The sequence below is a fragment of the Eptesicus fuscus genome, chromosome 16 (genome assembly GCF_027574615.1).
Source record: "Eptesicus fuscus isolate TK198812 chromosome 16, DD_ASM_mEF_20220401, whole genome shotgun sequence".
In the NCBI taxonomy this organism is placed as follows: Eukaryota; Metazoa; Chordata; class Mammalia; order Chiroptera; family Vespertilionidae; genus Eptesicus; species Eptesicus fuscus.
In genome coordinates, this window is record NC_072488.1 from 39,303,794 (window position 1) to 39,325,110 (window position 21,317).

Consider the following 21,317-nt stretch of genomic DNA (forward strand, 5'->3'; position numbering starts at 1 on the left):
TGTAGCCGGATTTGGAGGGTGGGTTTGCTAGGAGCTTTGTGTTAACAACTGGTGAAAAGCTTGACCTTTGCGTGACCTAGGTCAACCAAACCCCCAACTCAAGAGTTCTCCTTTGACATGGATACCTGTTTAGGGAAGGGGGCAAGAAAAAGGAGACGAAGATAAAATTATGTTAAGAGACTTGCAAGCTTGCTTTTTTAAAAGTTCGAATTTACTTGATGATTTGGGGGCACAGTATCCATCTTGGAGTGTTACAAAGGACCACATTCTATTTCTAAGTGTCGAAGGGACAGCATAATAGGGATATGTCTCTCTCTCTCTCTCTCTCTCTCTCTCTCTCTCTCTCTCTCTCTCTTTCTTATCATGTCTTACTCTTCTTACTCTTCTCTCTCTCCCCCCCCGCCCCTTCTCTCCCCTTTCTTGATATAGGCAGGCAATGCTTAAGCCCCCCACTTCCCCCCCAGTGCAATATGATCTGGGTTGTGATTCAGAGTTGAATGAATGGGCTGAGCTGCACTGATGAAAACATTTGATAATGTGGAAAATAAAGGCTCTGGCAAGAAGGAGATGGTCAGGCTCCCATTGTTTGCCCTCACACTTTGTTTTTATAGGGGTTCTCACAGGAACAAATAAATTGGAGTAAATAAAAGCAAAATAGCACTGTTAGTCCCTATCGTGGCCTCACACATGCTCACGAGTCAACTTTGGCAGGAAACTAGCAAAGGTCTGTTCCCAACCATTTGCGTTGCATCTTTATCTCTCCGGCTCATTGTTTGCCACCAAATGCTTAAACCTCAACTTCCCAAGTAAAAGCTTCCTGTTGCTGGCTTTTAAATATAGTTTTGTTACAATAACAACCAAAAAAAAAAAAAAAAATGGAGAAATGTGTTAAGGAAGCCAAAAAAAGGATGAAGCAGGTCTCGTCCAAGGTGCTTCTAAAGCTTCGGGGCTCAGATGCACGTGGCTGGTCACGGGGGTGCAGCAGCAGTCTCCCTTTGGGTACCCGGGGGCAGGGACGATCCGCAGGCCCATACACGAGGTCAGAAGTGAAGGAGAACAATGCACACGCTCAGGGTTTCTCACAGCTGCCCTGCTGCTGTGTTTGCTTTCACTCAGCTTTAAGTTGGAGGCATTGTTTGTGGCTGGGATTGTCTGCCCGTCCCTTGCCGGCCAGAGGCGAACCCGTCCTTTATTAATTGTGCTCCTGCTTCCAGATCCGTTACTGTCAGAGTATCTGAAGCACTGTCTTCATTCCTAGGGAAAATATGGTTCTCATTCCATCCTCCATGGATGGGGGTTACTCTGATACTTCCTGCAATTTGGGAGGAAAGTGCACCAGTTTTCTCAGGCCTCGGATATAAACAACATTGTTTATGCCACTTCCACTCTCCTAGCCCTCTGTTTGTGCAGGCCCTCACACAAGTGGGTCTGTTTTGCATTTAAAAAAATTAGTGTATGTTTTCAGAATCAATCTATCCAGTTAGGCCAAGAAATGCCATCAGAATGCATGGTTGGGGTTTACTAAATTCTGGCTTTCCAAACGTACTTGACAGCCATTTACTATCGGGCCCCACGCTCACGTGACGTGTGGGGCTCGGTACACTCCCCCAATTCTGTGTTGGAAGTGGCTGATCGGGGCCCCCTCTCCCCTCCCCCATTGCACAATATCCCCCAAAATTATTAACACCACCCAAGAGACCTTTTCTGAAGAGAACTCCCAGAAATGCCAGAATGCGAACAACACTGCAGAAGTACAGTGCATGGGAGACATGGAATCCTGAATCTGTTGTCATCGCTCCTAGTACAGCGAGTTAAAATCGAAGGGGCAGTGACTCATGAAAAGAAAAGAGTGAGCGTTCACTCACTCACTCGCGTGTGTGTTGAGTGGAGCAAGGCCAAGAGGAGGGCGGCTGAAGGGGGGCATCTAGCCCCACCAATGCCCCGCAGCCCTGCAAGGCCAGACCAGGCAGCCTACCCCCCTCTCAGTGTGTGTGACCTGTCACTGTCCATGTAGACACAACGCCGCGTGCTCTGCAGGTCGTTTCCCCGGCCGTGGGCGCAGGACGAGGGCTTCCTGGGCAGCTTCCGAAGGTGACGCTCTGAGTGGGGACCTCATGCCTAACCCAGCTCTGTCCGCTACCTCCAACACTGCACATGCGCGGTCGAGCGCTCTTTCCCTCGGTGGCCTGTGGAGCCTGCCTTTGAGAGGCCGCCTCCTGGGCACGAAGCTAAGGAAACGGCTGCTCTCATCTGGCGGGGTCCGGGGGGAGAGGATGTCAGGAGAATGCAACCCTCATTCCTTTATGCGAGCCTCCAGCTGCCTCCGAGCTGAGCGGTCCCAGATGCCATCAGCTTGTTCCTGTCCCAGAGCAACTGGGGTGTCTGTGCTGTCCCGTGTGAGGGCCAGGCGCTCCGCGTGGCGCTAGGGAAGCGTGCGGTTACACGGTGACTCTTGGTCACTCGCAATGATAAGCTGGAGAACTTGTTTTTTTTTCTCCCCTACTCAAGAGGCTGCAAGTTTTCCTCATGGCTCTGAGGAGAATTCATCCTCTCAGTTACGTTGTTGGACACGCTGGGGTGCCTGTTAGGGCACCCTCACTTTGGGGTAAGTCATGTCACTCATGCCCATGCAGGGAGCCCTCCTCTTCATTCCGAGGAGTCAGAGGGAGCTGACGCTTCAGCAATGTGGGCTTCGGGCTTTCAGGGTGGCGTTGCCCATGGCTGGGATTAGAGCCTGCGTGGCTTGGCGGAGAGGCCCGTATAGCAGAAACACATGAGCATATGACCCATAGTATTAAAAAACCTCCACTCCTTAAGACTAGTTTGCTGCCGGCTAGCCCTTAATTCCACAAGGCAACTGGGATGAGCAGGAGTGCTCCTACTTACTGTCCCACAGTCTGGGCTTGAAGGCATACGTGGGAGCTGAGTCTGGGGTTCAAGCCTCTCCTCCTCTTTCCCAGGGATACAGGTGTCAACATCTGGACAAGAACACACACTCCGGTTCTGTCTATTGTAACTCATCCTGTCCCAGTTCAGCATGGGGCTTTTTGTTGTCTTCCTAACTGCAATATTTGTACCTTATTTTATACTTAGATGCTGCACCCAGAGTTGCCTTAAGTCAATAGTTGGCAAACTCATTAGTCAACAGAGCCAAATATCAACAGCACAACGGTTGAAATTTCTTTTGAGAGCCAAATTTTTTAAACTAATGCCACTTCTTCAAAATAGACTCGTCCAGGCCGTGGTATTTTGTGGAAGAGCCACACTCAAGGGGCCAAAGAGCCATCAGGATCGGGCCTAAACGGGCAGTCGGACATCCCTCCAGGAGTCCCAGATTGGAGAGGGTACAGGCTGGGCTGAGGGACAACCCCCCGCCGTGCACGAATTTTGTGCACCGGGCTTCTAGTTTCCTTATAAACAAATTGCCCTCTTCAGCTCTCTCTTTAGAAAATGATCTTGGTTTTCTTCCACCGTCATATCAATAATAATAATAATAAAATAAGCCAAGAAGTTATAATTACCCTGTACATAGCCTCTGTGGTGTGGTTACATAAAATACTCACTTGCTATGATGTTAATTTCCACTCATTGCCAATGAACAGGAACAAAATATTCCTGACTGTTTGATTCCACCTTTCGATGCACATTATGACTCCCCTCACAGTAAACCACATAGTCCACTGTCGTCCACTCTGTAGTGCACTTTCTAAGAAAGAGAGCCAGCTAAAAATAGTGATGTTCTTCATTAAATGTAAAACGATCATTTTAACTGCTTCTACGCGGAGTGACCCATACATCACTTAATCAGAGCCATTTAAGGAGAAAGAGGGGCGGGGGGAGGGAGAGAGAGAATGAGAATATGAATAGATCATCTGTCTGTACTTCATTTGGTGGCAATATGAGTAGGATTTAGGCTAAGGGTGATTCTTTAGCCATCTCATTGTTTCCCGTGAAAGTATTTTTATTTTTTTCTTACACGTGGCGGTATGATGGGCTGTATGGGAATATAGGTTTAATCAGACTAATAAAGATCACACTTCATTAGTTCGCTTGTGACGGAAAAGAGTGGCACTTGTGACAGGAAAGAGCGGCCTGACGTAAGAAGGGTTTCAGCCTTTCCTCTCCTTCCAGCCACTTGAATCAACCAATCTGTTGTTCCATATGGAACAGCTCTCCTAACGGGGAAAGAAGAATTCGGCCAACTCCTAGAATGCATGACCAATTCTTTGCTCAATTTTTCTGTGTATTCTCTATATATTTGGAGAGAGTAGAACTAAGGGCAAGGAGCTTAACTCTTTTCTGTGGAGAAACAAACCCTATAAAGATAAAGGCGATTTTCTCTTGCCTCCTCTGCCTCACCTCTGCATGAACTCTAAATCTACATGTCTGTGATGTCCAATGGCCACGCGTTCAACAAGCGCCGACTGCCTGCTAGTGGTAGGCCCTGAGGGTGTGCCATGCTGAGCAAGACCCATTTGCGTGCTCGAGGAGCCCCAGTCCAGTGGGGATGGCTGTTGTATAAACAAGCCATGGAAATGCGGTGTCATACCAGCTCTAATGGTGGGAAAATACATCTACCCCTGTCCTGGAGGACCCTGGAAGTTTCCCTAAAGAAAGGGCATCTTTATAGTATCTCACATTTCCCCAAGAGTTATCACACACCAAGGGTGGGCAAAAAGTAGGTGTGCAGTTGTCATACACATTAATAATACAATAATTGATAAATAGTAATATAGGAATAGACTCTATTTCATGCACTCACAAATGTACACCTACTTTTGCCCACCCATGTATATCATCCCATTGTTCCTCACAACACTGTTCCCCTTGCAATGAGCTGGTTCCTCAATTACACCAGCTTTTCTCGGAGGGAGGCAGGGAGGCTGTCAGAGCAGAGGCACTTCATGGAGGCCAGACAGATGGTAGGCCCGGCCTGGAACTTCAGTCCCAGGCTCTGACCCGCAGGTCAGCCCTGAGTATACATGTTTGGGAAAATGGGGAACTTTGGAAAGATGAGAAACAGCGGCCTGATCTTGTGAAATCACTGTTTGACCATCTGGGAATTTGCCCCTGATTCACTGCCAAGTTTAGGAAGACCTGGGATGGTCATTGCACGCTCACATAGTCTAGGCCCGTGGTCGGCAAACTGCGGCTCGCGAGCCACATGCGGCTCTTTGGCCCCTTGAGTGTGGCTCTTCCACAAAATGCCACGGCCTGGGAGAGTCTATTTTGAAGAAGTGGCATTAGAAGAAGTTTAAGTTAAAAAAATTTGGCTCTCAAAAGAAATTTCAATCGTTGTACTGTTGATATTTGGCTCTGTTGACTAATGAGTTTGCTGACCACTGGTCTAGGCATAGCTTCTGAACACTGGCTTCCCATTAAAATAATAAAATAAGGAAAACAAGCAAGTACAGAAGAGAAGAGACAGCATGATCACTCAGAACAGCTTTCATAGTGTAGGATTCATCCTTTCTTTTGTGAGAACATGGCCCCAAGTCATCACATTTCATGCCTTGTAAGTTTTTAGGCTTCTCTGATGGTGATCAGCTTCCCATACTGTGATTTTATAGTAAGTTACGTACTTTTTTTAACCTGATCCAACTCATGTCTTTTGATTGGAGAGAATATAGATATCTGGCTTTGGCCAACAGTGACCCACCATTCAACTTTCCAGTCTTTTTGTTCAGACCGGACTGTGCCTGCACCTGCTCGTGCCTTTGGTTGTCTGTCCCACAGGAATGGAAATTTATTGCCTCCAAATACTGCAGAGATGCTTGACTTATGGCGAGTTAGTTCAGAGGTTTCTGGAAGGAAACCCCCGCTGGGTGTGACTGAGATAGAGAGAGGAAGGCTGTGATTCCCACACCCCCTTGATATCCGACGTGGAAGTCATACTCTCACAGGCCACGTGGGATGGAGGAGACGTGATTTGGGGCTGCTTCCCTGCTGGGCATGCCAGAGGAGAAGGCAGGACGTGGTGCGGCGTAGGAGCTGTGCTGCAATCGCAGTGACCCAGAGCCACTGGGCAGGAGAGGAGGCTGGGCAGGGCGGAAGCATCCTGTTGCTCAGAGTCAGGAGGCCTGGGAGCACCTCCCCTGGCTGGAGAAGCTGGCTTCTGTGCAGGTAGCTGGGTGGTCCATGTTATAGCGTCCAAGGGGTGTAGCAAGTTCAGGCCTGGCGGTTCAGGGTACCCAGTCTGATAGGTGGGGCCAGCAACAAGGAATGCTAGGCCGCAGGCCAACTCAGAAGTCAGGGCAGGGCTGGGATTGGCATTCGGAGGTCTGTTTTGGAGGGTGAGGATCCCCTCCAGCTGGCAGTTCATGGGAGCAGCACTCAGCCCCGGGACGGAAGCCTGGCAGGGGCTGGAGGAGGGGAGGAGAATGAGATTCCCAGCCGCTGTGGGCTGGGGGTCAACAGCAGGCCCAGAAGAGGACCAGGAACAGAGCAGGGACTCAAGCCACGTGCCCACCCTGGGGGCCCGGATCTGTAGGAAGAGGCGGTGGTAGGTGGGTGACTTCAGCTAAAGGTCAGCAGGTGCTCCTGGGAATCTTGGCCTCGGGAAGGCCGCGCTGTCTCTGTCTTTGTGGGGTGATTGTCCAGGAAACCGAGGGGGCCTGGGTCCCAGGTAGAGTCTCTGTAGAGGCAGCTGCAGGCGCTCTGGGCGAGGCAAGGGCAGGTTGGAGAAGAGAGCGGCATGAGGTGCCGGACAATCAGCCCCTTTCTCTGAGAGGGACGATTTCTGCCTTTGTGGATGAGAATAATTCCTGGATTCTGCTCCCTTCTTCTCCCTCAGCTAGGTTTCAGGTTAGCATGTAGGTGACGTCATCCCTGGAACCCCACAGCTCTGGAGCGCTGCCACCCTTGGGCGTGGGGGCAGCGAGTGCCCGTGGGTGCCCTCCGCTCCAGGCTGGTGTGGCTGGCGGCAGCCTTGGTTGTGCTTCTGTGTTCCTCCTGGAACGGAGACTCTCCTTCTTTTTTACATAAACGGCGGCGAGAGAAAACAGACTGTCCCGTGAGCTTGTGAGCTTGCGGTGGTCTCTGCTCTCCCCGCTCTGGTGGGCAGCCTGGCCTGCCTGCTCAGTGCCAACCTCCCGGGCTCAGAGAGCGCGGCGTGCCCAGGGAGGGCGGCCTCCTCCCCCCTCTCCTACAGCAGAACTGTAGGTTTCTGACACAGAGCGGCACTTGAAAACGTGCGCCCCCTCGTTCTCTGTGTCCCTGTCGTTGGCATTTTTGTTATTTTGCAGGTGAGCGCGAGAAGGGCCTCTGTGGGGCTGGCCCAGGGTCGCCGCCGCGTTCCGATAGCTGAGTAACTCCCACCCCTTCCATGGAGTCTTTCTGTGTGACTTTCTCCTTTGAGTTTTGGAGACACATTCAAGGAAAATGGCCCCACTCTTTTGCCATGTGGCTGCTTTGGACATCCTGCCATTCTTGTGTGCTCTCTCTGCCTCCATAAACTCTCAGGATCTGTTTTCTTCCTGTACATGTCAGAGGTGGTTTTCGGATTTCACTGGTGTCCGTTCTCTTTGAGGAAGGCGCACTCTCATGCCGCTGGGAGTGCAAGTCTCTCTGTCCTCTGAGAAAGGCTATGAAGGGCACAGTATGGGTTATGCTTTGTGCTGGGTGTGGGCAGCAGAGAGCAATGGGAAAAGACATGGTGACCACTCTGGAAGCTCTTTCTAGAGGTTAAAGAAATGTACCTCGATTGCTGTTATCTGATTCAGTGGGGTTAAATGGAAAGAGGAGCTCTAAAGTGCTTAGGAGTTTAGCCTTGAGTCAGATCTGGATTCGAATCCCTGAGTAGCTCGATTTCCTTATCTGTAGAGCAGCCTATTTCCGTATCTGTGCTTTACAGCCAGATTGCACGGGTGACAGGAGACAATTCAGGAAGGTACTTAGTAAGGTACGTGTTCTCTGTACAACCCATAATGGTCAGTCAGTAAATATATCTTTCTGTTGGCTACTTAAACTGTCATTGAAAGCTCCAGATATCAAGTAAAGGTTTTTGTGGATTTTTTTAATGTGGAGAAATTGACAGGTTTTTTTTTGTTGTTTTGTTTTTGTTTACCATTGTGACAAATTCAACTTCTAAGGTTTTTGTGAAGCTTGATTGAAAATAAAAGCCAAACACAGTTTCGCATATCTAGTAAATGCTCAATAAATGTTAGTTTTATTACCACTAATATCCTTACTATCCTGACAAGAGATGGACTGTAATGAAAAATTAGCCCTGTTTTTTGTATAGTCATCGCACTTTTCCTAGACCGTAAAGACACTTTTCCTGAAGGATAGGATTTTTTTCCGTATCAGTAAAACCAAAACCAAAACCTTTGCACTTGGCGACTGCCACAGAAATGTTGTTTAGAGCTCAGAGGACGAGTTATGATGCATTGACCTGTTTTGCGTGGGAAATGAGAACTCGTATTTATAAACATTGTTTCCAGCGCCTCCACCAGGCGGCTGCCAGCTTAAGTGACAGGACTCGGTTAGGCAGGACTGCCCACCCTTTTCACACTTTCAGAGTTCCAAGTCACTCCAGGGCTCTTTGGGGAAAAAAAAAGAGAATAGAAAAATAAAAACGGTCAGCAAGGCCAGGAGAGCGGGTGCATGTATTTTGAAGTTTGGCTTCTAGGAATGAAAGCAGGATGGGGGAGATGAGGAGAGGTGAGGAGAGTGGCAATGATAGTTTTTCTGCTTTGAGTGAGGGGTTCAGAAAAAATGTCCCCTTGCTCAAAGAAAGTGCTCAGGAGCAAAAATAACCGCCAGAGCTAGTGGCATTCACCGGGCTAAGCCACAGCTGCCAGGTGATGTGTTAAAATAAACATTTTATGCAGCTTATTTTATTTGATCTGCCCAATAACTCTTAAGGTGTAAGTACTTTTACTATATGCTCATTCCTTTTTTTTCCGGAGGAGAGAAACAGAGGCTCGGCGAGGTTAAATAACTTGCCCAGGGTCACACAGGTATTAAGTGGTGAAGATGGGATTTACATGAACCCAGACAATCTGATTCCAGAGGCTAAACTCTTATAATACTTCCATCATGGGAGGCAGGAAGCGAGGCATTGTCTCTGCTGAGGAGATAGAGGGAGAGAGAGGGCTGCAGTGATAACAGAAAGAAGAATCACCAGTGGGGGACACCCGGGCCTGTTCTGATACTCCAGTTAGTCCTAGAGACCTAGTGACGTTGCATGCTCAAAATGAGGACCCGGACAGCCTTTTCCCCATGCACCCGAAAATGTCTAGCTTTATTTGCTCATAGAAGACCCTCCAATAGCTTGATAAGATGCACATTGTGGTCCTGGGTCCCGCAGCACAGCATCCACAGGCCCGTGGGAGCGCGTGAGAAATGCAGATCCTCAGGCCCCTCCTTTGCCGAACCCGAAACACCCGGTGTCCCTGGTGCTTCCCATGCGTGTTAACTGGAGCAGCACTGCTCTAGGCAGTTGGTTTGCCTCTACTCTGCCCGCCAAAGCGAAGTCACCACTTTGCACAGTGTGCTCATTTTCAAGGGCAAGCACCTGCCCCTCGTGAACCGAGCGCCTGGTGTGTGTGGCATGACAGACCCACAAAGAGCTGGAGCCGTGGGTAGTCAGAGGAGGCGGGAGGTGCAGTGAGACACACATGCCAGGAGTCCACAAACCTTCCCTCTCAGAAGCTGTTGGGATCTTAGATGGTTTTAAATCAGAAGATAAGGCTTTATTTTTGCTGGCCCATTTTCTTTCAAGCTATACTATCTTTTCATTCTCCCCAAAGACTTGCTAATCTATACTTCACAACCTGGTTCCATTTTATTTTGTATGCAAAGAAGCTGTCTCTGCAGAATACCTTCTCTTCCTCCCTCCCCGCCCCACCCCACTCCCAGGGCACTCCTCTCACTCCAACTCCTTCCTTTCCCCAGCATGCTTTCAGTTCCGGGTCCCACTCGCTCACCCTCCATGCACCTTTGTGTCATCCTTCCTGCACACACGACTCCCTCAGACCTCCTATGGGCCGAGAGCAGAATAGAAGGGCGTCAGTAAGGGATAAAGAGGGAGCACCCATGCGTGCCTGGAGAGAAGATCCCAGGAAGGCAGGGTGAGTCAGGATGGATGGGTGCCCCCTATTATTATTTTTTGTTTCTTTGTTAATCCTCACCTAAGGATATTTTTTCCATTGATTTTGTTGTTGTTGTTGTTGAGAGAGTGAAAGGGAGGGAGGGAGAGAGATAAACATGGATGTGAGAGACACACATCGATTGGTTGCCTCCTGCAGGCACCCGCTTTGGTACATGGGTCAACGCTCTAACCACTGAGCAAAACCAGCCAGGGCAGGTGTCCCCTATTTAGCCAACTCACAAGGCTCTTGGGAAGGCTCTGCTCCATCATCCAGCCACACAAGTGAGGGTGAACGTGTGGGAAGAGTTCCTATAGAATGTACACACATTATCCTGGTTATCTGGTGCCATTCAAGAATGATGTGTCCAGATTAACAGAACCCTACTTTTATAAATTTTTAAAAAAGTTTAGGGGCATCTTTTATGAAAGTGTTTTTAGACTATACATTGACTCTATCAAATCTGATTATAACAGATTTTTAAGAAATAAGTTAGCCCAGCAGGTGTGGTTCAGTGGTTGAGCGTTGACCCATGTACCAAGAGGTCACCGGTTCAATTCCCAGTCAGAGCACATGCCCCAGCACGACCCCCAGCAGGGGGCGTGCAGGAGGCAGCCCATTGATGATGATGTTTCTCTCTCATCAATGTTTCTATCTCCGCCTCTCCCTTTCTCTCTCTCTAAAAATCAATGCAACTGTATTAAAAATAATCATAAAGTCAGTAGAGACATGAGTTATGGCACTGTGCTCTGTATTTTCTTGTTTACACAGCCTCTTTAGAAGAGAGGACTGTTGTCCCCAAGCTAAGGGCCCTAGGGAGCTACACTTCTTAAGTTTTTATTTTTTGCCTCTATTATCTTATATTTTCCTGAAGATCTCAGCCTACACACTATCCAGCAGGAAATCAGATGAGTCAACTTTTGAAACCTACATCTAAAATACACATAACACATTTCTGTTTGAGGAGCTTATGAGCATTTCTCCGTAGAAAACACAGGAGCTTTGCCACATGTAATCTGTGACTCTAATCCAGTGATTCTCAAACTTGGCTGTACATTTTAATCATCTTGGAGCTTTAACAATGGCTAATGCTGGGATCTCACCCTCCAAAATACTAATTTAATTGGCCTTGGGTCCAGTGTAGGCATCAGGATTTGTAAAAGCTGCCATGTGATTCTCTGTGTAGCTGAAGTAGGGAACTACTGCTTCTTATCTGCGTGTCTGAAACTTTTTTTAATCCTACTTTTCAAGTGTATTCCATATAATTGAGTTTGTTGAGAAGTGACCTCTTTGATAAGTAAATGTTATCTTGTCTGTGTAAAAGTGTATGTGTCTATACTCATACATGTATCCTATATGTAGAGTCTATAGAAGTTTAAAAATAAATTATATGAGTCTATAGAAGTTTAAAAATAAATTATATGACAAACTTTTTAAGATATCACAAAAATAAATGGTGTGTGAGTGTGTGTGTGTGTGTGTGTGTGTGTGTGTGTGTGTCTGCTTGTCTATAATATCCCACATGTGGCACTCTTTTTTTTTTTTCTGACTAAAACATTTATTTTCATGGCTATGTAAAACTTTTTGATCTTTCATTAATATTTGATTTATATATTTTGGGAAGAATATCTCAAGCAATGAACTCATCATGCATTATTAAAATAACATTTAAAAATAGGCAAAGTACTGGTTCCTAAAATGCTTTCTAAGATGTTGATTCCAAACAAAAGTTTATGACTTTTGCACTGTTTTACCTTTGCAATTGCAAGTGTGTTTTCCTTCTTTTTTATCTTAGAAAACGGTGGGGGGATTTCCAGTTTGTTTGACTGTTAGTATAAATACATGGATTTCAGTCCTATCTTGTAGGGCACTCATATCCTGAAGTTTCTCAGACTTCATAAAGAAGTTATGCTGTTTTTGCAGGGATTTTCCATGGTGTTTAGTTGGAAAAAAAATGCTGAATGGATGAAAAATGAGTAAAATCTCTGTGTTTTTTTTCTTTCCTATTCATCACTGCTGTTTGTCCTCTGTGTGTAGGCAACTAATTTGCTGTTGTTCCCCCGAGGGGAATTCAAGTCAAAAAGTCATATTGAATTACTAGAAAAAAGGTATTCCTATCTCAAAAGAACAAAGTACAATGATTCAGGGGGAAAAAAGAATACTTGGAGAATCTATCCGATTTCTTGGTGTACACGCTGTATCTGTCCACGGCACTCTACTCGTATGAACACTTACATAAAATAAATCTTAAGTTAACAGTAAATATGAATACTGACGGACTCTGATGAATAATTCTTACTTTCTATGAAGTTAGAAAGTCCAGTTTCTTCCTTTGATCCCATCAACTGCACGTTAAAATTTTGACTTTTTTTTTTTTTTTTTTTGTATTCTATAAAAATCCAGTAAATATTTTCATTCTGGGCCTCAGTTATGTAGTTGGGTTCTTTTCCTATTTTTCACGCAGTTGTACTTTTCGCATTATTTGTGTTGACAGTGAAGAACCATGACGTGGTAGGAGCTTAACAGGACGTGTTATTTATAGTAAAGAAGTTATTCCAAATTTATTTCAACAGGCTGGCATTCCCGGAGTTACAAACACCCAAACTGTACGAGTGACCTACATATACACACAGATGTTCAACCTAGATCTCTTACTCCTAATCTCATTGCTTCACACCCACAGGACCCATTCACTGTCACCATAATTTCTGTGAAGAAGTCTTGGGATATTCAGAAACTCATAGCTTCCCACATGTAGACAGGGATAAACAGGGGTGGCATGGGGTGGGGATGGCAGGACGTAACGATACGTTTGGAAACTGACATTGGGCTCTTCTGGCATCTATTGATTAAAAAAAAAAAATCTTTCCCAACACAAGCTGTATTTTTAAACCTACCTTTACTTATTACTCTACCTGAAATTCTGCCATTGAAAGAGTCATTTACATTAACAAATCTCCTTTTAAAAATGTCAACACTCCTGGGAAGGTGAGGGGGGCATCAGTTACTCATGCCTCGTCTGAATTAGTTATTTCAGATTGCTTTCTACCTCCCCTCAACCAGAAGGAGAGGCTAGATGTTCTGCTGGGTGGGAGATGAGGAGTGTGAGTTCAGAGCAGGGAAAGAATAGGTCTGGGTGAGGGGACCACAGTAGGGGGCCATGTGCCTCTGAAAGGCAGGGGGGTGCTTGGAAACTCCAGTTGGTGGGTGCTGTGCAGTGGAAGAGAGGTACAGAAAACGAGGTACCACAGGCAATTATGTTTTCCTAGGCTGACTCCATGCACTGAAATATGAATAGAAACTCACTTTCCCCCTTGTACTGACACTTTCTGGCTTCCTGCACCCTGGCCTCAGATGCCAGTTGGAAATTCATTCATTTAATGAATTATTTTGGCTTTGATGAGCAAGCCTTGGGACCTACCCCCATTCATAACTTGCTTCCATGGGAAAATATGTTCCAATGTCCAAGAAACCTACTGACAAATGAAGTCAGAATGTACACTGCCTACATTGGGGTCTACCCAATTGCTTTTCTCATGCTCCAACCTGAGTTTGGAATTGGAGGATTTGTTAGGTTGAACTGGGAAGCGACACTGGGGCATGAGGCTTTATGTGGTAGAATGTATGTACAATTAGGGCATGGAGAGAACACTGATGATGCCACGGGTCATGACTTTAGAACCCTGGGGACAAACTCCCAAATCCTGACCATGGCCCACAAGGCCCTGTAATGGTCTGGCTCCTTTTCCTCTCCAGCTTCATCCCATCCTGCTTCCCCAGGTTCCAGTCCTCTGGTTGTGTCACGTCATGAGTCCTGCAGACACACAGAGCCTTGACCATGCTGTTCTTGGAACCTGCCATACTTCCTCTGCCCTCTGCCCTTTGAGGATGCCCACTGGACCCAGTCGATTTTCTCCACCCTTCAGATTTCTGCTCCAGATCACTCCCACCTAAGTCCATTTCCTTTGTTTCACACGCTCAGAGATTTGTATTTCTTTTTGATTGAGTGCAATTGGACATTTATTACTGTGATTATTCGTTTTAACATCTCTGCCCTCTAACTGGAAAGCTCCATAGACACAGGGACTTTTTTTTCTGATTTTGTTCACCATGTGTGTCCCTAATGGTTGGTATAATGTTTGGGACATAGAAGGAGTTCAATACATTTCTCTTGAATGAATGAATGGATTCGAAGGATGACTGTTTATGAAAAAGATGGTCACCTATGCCATCTTTTGGGGCTCATTTTTAAGGGCTACATTTTCCTGTTTAGAAAAGGGAGCAGGACATTCATAGAGAGAGCTGCTTTCTCCAGGCTCTGATTCTTCGTTTCTTCCCTAAGGTTTCTGTGATGTCAGGGCCCCCCTAAAGGGCACAGTAAGGCTCTGAGCTCAGGCCACAGTGGTTAACGATTAACAACTCTTTGACACCGGTTAACAAACCTGAATTCAACTAGAAAGGAAAAGCCTCATGGCAAGTCTCTGTGAAGCCAACCTTAGGAAACATATCTAGACATTTCTTTTTATTACGTGCCAACACTATGTTTATTTAATGTCAGCTTGTTCTTACGTCCATCTTTTCGGTCCGTGCCATTGGCATATCTGTAGCATGGGCATTTGTGAAAGCCCTGGCAGGTGCCAACATCTAACTCCTTATCTTGGTTTCCAAAGGAACCACCTCAATCTTCAGGAAAGCCAAGGGTGGTACAGTAAGATATATGAGAATATGCTTTCCTTTTTTTTCTCTTTTCTTTTTAAATCAACTCAGAAGCACTTTGAACTAAGAACAAGGAAACCTTCAACAGCAAAGGATGAGAAGAGATGCAAAAGGGAGGCTGAGTGAACAGGACCCTAATTAAAGTTAAACTTAGAAGTTAACCATTGGATTTAGACTCTTACATATTTGTATGTTGGCTGTAGAGTCTGAGCTATGTGAAGTCTGCTGTGTTTCTCTTGAAAATATGGAATAAGGCTTAGGGGTTGTATTGTTTTCATTCATCATACAAAATGCTTCCTCATGTCTCTTAGGATTGTATGACATGGCAATCTGTACCTAGTATCAGATACTAAGGTCCTCGGGTAACCTGCTGAAGAAATGCTGAGGCAGGTGTGGAAGGATGCTGCGGGAAAGACTGATACAATGACTGGGCAAAACCCGAAAAGCCAGATTCTAGAGTTTTGCATTTAGCACCATAGCTACAAAGTGTGAATCTGGAGTCTGCACTCAGGGTCAGATTGTCTGCTTAGAGACAGCTGTTTCTTCCTTTAAGTAAAACCGGGAGATGTGTAAAGGGGGGATAATGTAATTAATTCATTGGGAAAAATGCAGAAGGAAACAAAGAACTTTTGCTTTATCTTTTAAAGTTAAGCTCAGGGAAAATGAACACACTGTAAGAAATTTTAGGTAGGTAAATAGCTTTAAGTTATGGTTTCAGGAAGTAGGAGCGTGTTTCTGAAGGGCTGTGGCATACATTATAAAGAACACTGTTACTTGAACTCTTAGTTTATCTTTTGGCCAAGATGAGCTTAAAGATCCCGAGGAAACTTCCCAGCTTTGGAGAAACGCATGTCGATTGTTTCCTTAGAGTTGACTGAGTTACACTGGTGAATTTTTTCAGGAGTTTAATTTAGGTATGTAGCCACACACACACAAAAATTTACAACAGCTGGAAATTGAAACTATGGTTTTCCCCATGCAGTGGCAAGTAAATGCATTTACTCGTCTGTTTAATAAGCAATTGACAAGTTTGTACCCTGTACACTGGGGTAACCCTCGGGTTAGAGAATCTTAGAGTGTGACCCAGTCTCTGCTTTCACATATCCTATAATCAAGTCCTATAAGGTGTCCTCTAATCATGTACAGAAATCCTAGTCCTAGTCCAGGATGATGTGTGTCGGATGGAGGAATGTTGGGAGAAGAAAAATCACTCAGGATTGGGAGGCGGGAGGGGAGGGATCCTATGCAGCTAGAGTCCAACAAATGCTTCTTATGGGAGATGGCAGTTGAGCTGAACTGGAAAGGTCACCAAGGAGTTTGCCGGGAAGGATGCTCCCGGGAAAGGGACCAGCATAGGAAATGCGGAGAGGTATGAGAATGCGGCCCGTGGGGTGGAATCTGGAGAGCATTTCGTAGGCTCAGGATGGGGTGGGCGGTGTGTGCCTGCCCACACGCAGACTCAGCAGCAGACAGGCCGAAACACTCCAGGAGAGAGATCATCAAAGGCCTCCTGCGCCAGGCAGAGAAGTGCGACCTCTATCCCGAAGGCAGAGGGCAGCCACAGAAGGATGTTAAGGGCCAGGGTTAGATGTTTTAGAAACATCATCTGGCAGCTGTTACACATTCTAAATGAAGACAAAACACCTTAAAACCTCTGAAGTGTTCTCACTGGTGGCTAAGAAAGGGTATTCGCACCCTTTATCCTCTTAACAGAACACAGAAACATCATTCCATCTCACTCCTGGCTAAGTAGACACAGCCATGATCTGGAGAAGTGGGTTTGGGGTAGTTTTTAGGTTTTTCCTGACAACCTGGTACACCCAGAATGCATGGCTCCCCTACAGAGGAAACCTGAGCTCCCCACACTGCTGGAATGTTTGCACCACCAGCCCCTGGAAAGGCAGGCGTGCTCTCCGTACCTCCTCAGGGGTGACACTCCATGTTCTCTCATGTGGACGTAGTATGTGAGGAAACAGACGAGAGAACGAGAAGCCCCGTCATTGGATGGAAACTTAGCCACCTTACAACGCAAGATTTTCAGGCCTATGTGTGCTTGTGAATTGCCCATTTATCCAACTTTTAAGACACAATAGATAAGGTGACAGGAGAAGATTTGACTTTGGGTGGTGGGCACACGGTGCAATATACAGATCTTGTCACATAGAAACCCACACCTGAACCTATATGTTCATGATGACCAATGTCACCCCAATACATTTAATTAAAAAAAAAAAAAGACACCATAGAATTTGGTCAGTATTGAAAGATAGGATTATGAATGGCCTTGATGTTTCAGTTGAGGTGCATTTTTTGGACAAACACTATATATTTCTAAACACTTGAGGAAGAAAAAAGTAAAGTTTAAGGAGTGGATGTGGCCTGAAACTACAGAGTCTCGAAACAAAATTGGAGATGAAATGATCCTGCAGCTGGGGTGGCCTCCAATTCGACTTCCAGCAAAACATGGGGGGGTCCCCAACCTTACACGTCCGCTTGCCCCGGCAGTGGAAAGTTCGGATCCGTCGTTAGAAGTTTTGCCGCTGTGACATAAAGATCCCTCTGACGGACACCACATTTTATTTATAAACCTGCTGGCCGGCCGACAGGGGAAGTGCCGGTCCGTGGTGATGTCAATCTCAGGCACTTTTCTGGGTTTTGTTTCTGCCTCGCTCGGAACAGGGTTTTTGGGAATGGCAGTCCTGGGGGTGGGGGAGTTAGGAGAGAGAGAGAAAAGTGGGAGCAGGGCTTTGACCTGCCGGAGAGGAGCCCCTGCTGACACGGTCAGCCTGACCCATTGAATGGCCTGAATGCGATAAATGCCGCTTTATCCTGCTTTGAAAGGCACGAGATAGCCCAGTCTAAATGCCTGGGCATGCTTAAATAGGCGACTCGGGATGTTTGAGTTGAGCGTGTTTGAAATCTGAGCTCTCTGACAGCCTGGGAGCTGCCACAGGTCACCTGCCTTGCTCCGCAGGGACAGGCCCAGGTCTCGCAAGAAATTGTCCGTAGACGAATTGTAGTACAAATTCCTTTCTTTGTTGGTTGGCCTCTTTCACTAGACCATGGCCTATAAAATTTTGTAAAAACAATTCTTAAATATTATTTGAAAGGGCAAATGGCCCACGCTGAAAGGCTTGACAGTTTGACATATAGAGCAGGGTTTTGATAGCTCGGAAACGGAAAAGTGTGGCCAAGATTCTCTCCCCGCTGCTTGTTAGAAGCCTGGTGTTTCTTAAAAACAGTGTCTCGGGGTGGCACCCAGGTGCTCAGCTCCCAGCAATCTGACAGGCAATGCGCCTGCGTCCGTGATCCTCAGTCCTTTCGGACCCATTTGGGAGAGAGCCCCGAAACAGCCGGCACCTTTGAACGCAGCGTCCAAAAAGCACAGAACCAGGTATTGCCAATTAAGGAGCCGTTCGGATGCTCCTATCAAAGCAGATCGCTTTGGCGCTTTCTGAGAACAGCCAGAGCCGGGGCCTAGAGAGAGAGGAGCCCCGAGTTTCACTTCACCGAGTGGGGGTCGGGAGGGAGGGGAAGGGATTTGAGTGGCCCGGCCCCATCAGAGCCTGGAAGTGGCAAGGAAGTGGATTTCTGCATTAGAATGTTGCATACGAGCAGCCGGCCTGCGCCCGGCGCCCGCTGCCTCTGCATAGCCAAAGGCCATTTTCAGGAGCCTCCTGCCCCTCAGTCACTGGCCTGCTAGTTAATTGCCACACGGACTTCATGACACATGGGCAGATAATATGACATTTTCGGTTTCTGTCACTAGCAAACGCCACAACGTGGCTTGCACTAGTTGCTAAGAAGCTGTCAGGAACCATTAGCAATTGGCCAAAGTCGCCCGATGGCATTTCCTCATAGCATCAGCAAAACGAGCATAAATCACCCACTGGAGCCTACTGCTATCCTAATGAGGCTGTAAGCTTGTTTATGGACTAGCATCATTTTTATGATTATTTCCACCTTTTCAGTTTGCCTTCATTTGGCGGCAGGAGAAGTCAGCTCCAGGAATGAAGTCACAGCTGACATTTTACAAATGTGGTTCAGAGCTGCGGCCTGCTGCCGTGTGGTCCGCCGGCGGTTCTCCAAGTTTGTTTAGTGATCTTAAAAATAAAAAAAGGAAATAAATCCTCCAGAGACCGCAGAGAGGTGACTGTATCCAATTGCAGCGTGAATGGATACGCTAGAGGTACAACTGACCATGTAGAGGGTCCTCTGAGGTGGGGACGTGGCGAGATCCTTTTTTTTCCCATTTTTAAAAAGCGGGGGAGGTTAAGCAATTTATTAAAATCCATGGAAGTGTTTGCTTTTAGAATAGTGTGCTTTATTATGCTCTCTCCTCCGTCCCCATCTTCTCCATTTCCCCGACTTGTGTCGGGAAGGAGCAGGGTTTATTATTGTAGGCTTTTCTGAACATGCACCAGTATTTACACTGGATTGAAAGCATTTGCTTCCAATGAAAATCTTGTCTTAGATTACAACCCAGCAGTGTAATTTCCCTCCCAGATGGGAGTAAAGTAGCTGTATTTGCCTAAAAACAGTAGGAAGAACAAACTGTGCGTTAAGCCAAGGCTGTTTTTGGCTTGAGCTAATGATGTAACAGAAACCTTTTATTCGGGAGAGGTCACTGGCAGGGACTGAAGGGGGTGATCTGGCTCCGGCTTGAAAGGTTGCTCCATTGTATCTACATAAGTCTTCACTTAAAAAAACTCTGTTCCTAATGCTTCTGCTTTCATACAGCAGAAATAAACAGGAAAGGTTCTGGCGAGTGTTACACATGGAATGCAGAAAGCCTCCCTCTCCTAATGGAGTCTATAATTCAGGTGCCCTCAAGGCACGCTTTCAGGAATTCTTTTGCCCGAGGTAATGGGAAGCTAAGGCTGCTTTAAGGCCTTGATTATCTATTGATGCACAAAGCTGGAAAAAAGTCATCTCCGCTGGATTATAGTAGATATTTCCATAAATTATCAATGAATTCTCTTCTAGGCAGGCACTAGGCCTTGCCTGCTAAATTAATCTGAGGGGGTTTGGAGATGGATAGAAAGGCTATTTTTTTTTCTTCTTTTTCTTTTTAAAGGTGGAAAACAGTCATGGTGGCGAAAGGCTGTGTCGTTAGGTTAGAAGCTTTTCATTTTTAATCAATGATCGAGTAATATGCTTCTTTTCCTTGGTTACCTTTTGCCTGTTGCAAGTGGATTAGCCCATTGAAATTTTAAATGCTGTTGAGTTGTTTTCTTTGCTCATGTTTCTTTAATGAATTGTTATTTTATATGGTGAATTGCTTCTCTGAATAAAAAGCCTCTTTAAATACTGGACTTACAAAGAATTTGTTAGGCAAATCCAAGGGGACGCTTTATAAAACACTTGGCTATGCAAATAAAGAGTTGGGTGGGATGGGAGGAGTACAGATTTAGGGATGGGAGTGTCTGGTCCAGCACAGACCCACCGGCTCCAGCCCAGGCAGGGTGACCCTCAAGCCACCCAACAGGAACACAAGCGCGTTCCTCATCCATACACCGAGGGCTTTGGCACTGTGGGGCTTTATGATCTTTTCTGCTGAGAACACAGCTAGGATTCCGTAGGAACTTCAACAAAAATACATGGATTTTAAGTACAATAAAATGTATGGCTTTTTAAATTAATGAAAAGTAAACTCTGCAAAGTTCTGCAAGCATTTTTTTTTGGGGGGGGGGGGTGCGTGGCTCACGCTGCAATCATAGCAGAAGTGTTGAAATTGGTCTGTTCTTCACCCAACAGAGTTTTAGAACTTTAACTCAGTACCAGTCAAGGCTAGTTGGGGGGTGGGGGAGGGTCTCCTGAGGCAGCTGTAATTGATAATGATAACATAACTGCGATAGATTAGACTGAAATTAAAATAGAGAACTCGTTTTGTGTGCAGTATATCTAGGCTACTGGAAATACGGACTATGGGAATTCCTGGAGCAATATACAGTCCCCGGGAAATGTGTCTCACCAAAGCACTCAGTTCTTTTTGGGCTACGCATCCTGCTCTCCAGGGACTTCTGTGGCCCAGTGAATGTGCTTTGAGGACTTTTGTTACCTCCTTGCTAAGCCTTGTTGCTGTATAGTGCTTCTTTCTGGCCCAGGTCAACCTGTCCCTTTCTAAAAGCCAGCAGCTGCCACCAAGAGCCGGGGCTCCGGATAGAGATGCGTGCTTGAAGCTACTTTTTGAGTGGAGTGGGTTTAGTTTGCTGCTGTTTTTTCCTTTGGCTTTTGCAACCAAACGCCAAGTGCTTCCTTTTCATTTGTACCTTATGACTTATTTTGGACAGTGTGATTTTATGGGCTGAAAATGTTTTTTTTCTTATTAGACATGACATTGTAAAAGAAATCCTACATTTTAAAGTTTATGGTGTCACAAAGCCAAAATGTTTTCTAGAAGAAGGAGCTTAACTGTTCTACCAAAAATCAATAGAAAAAATAGGATCCCATATACAGACATATGTAAGCAGGTGACTTTTCAGTAAGAAAATTTACACGTAGAAGAAA

The 21,317-nt window shown here is 46.1% G+C and overlaps 1 protein-coding gene across 3 annotated transcripts in view; it reads left to right on the forward strand.

Annotated features, from left to right (window-relative positions):
• The window catches only part of MEIS1 (Meis homeobox 1), a 135,814-nt gene that overhangs the window by 50,968 nt on the left and 63,529 nt on the right, over positions 1–21,317 (forward strand). The gene's annotated exons all lie outside the window — the stretch shown is intronic.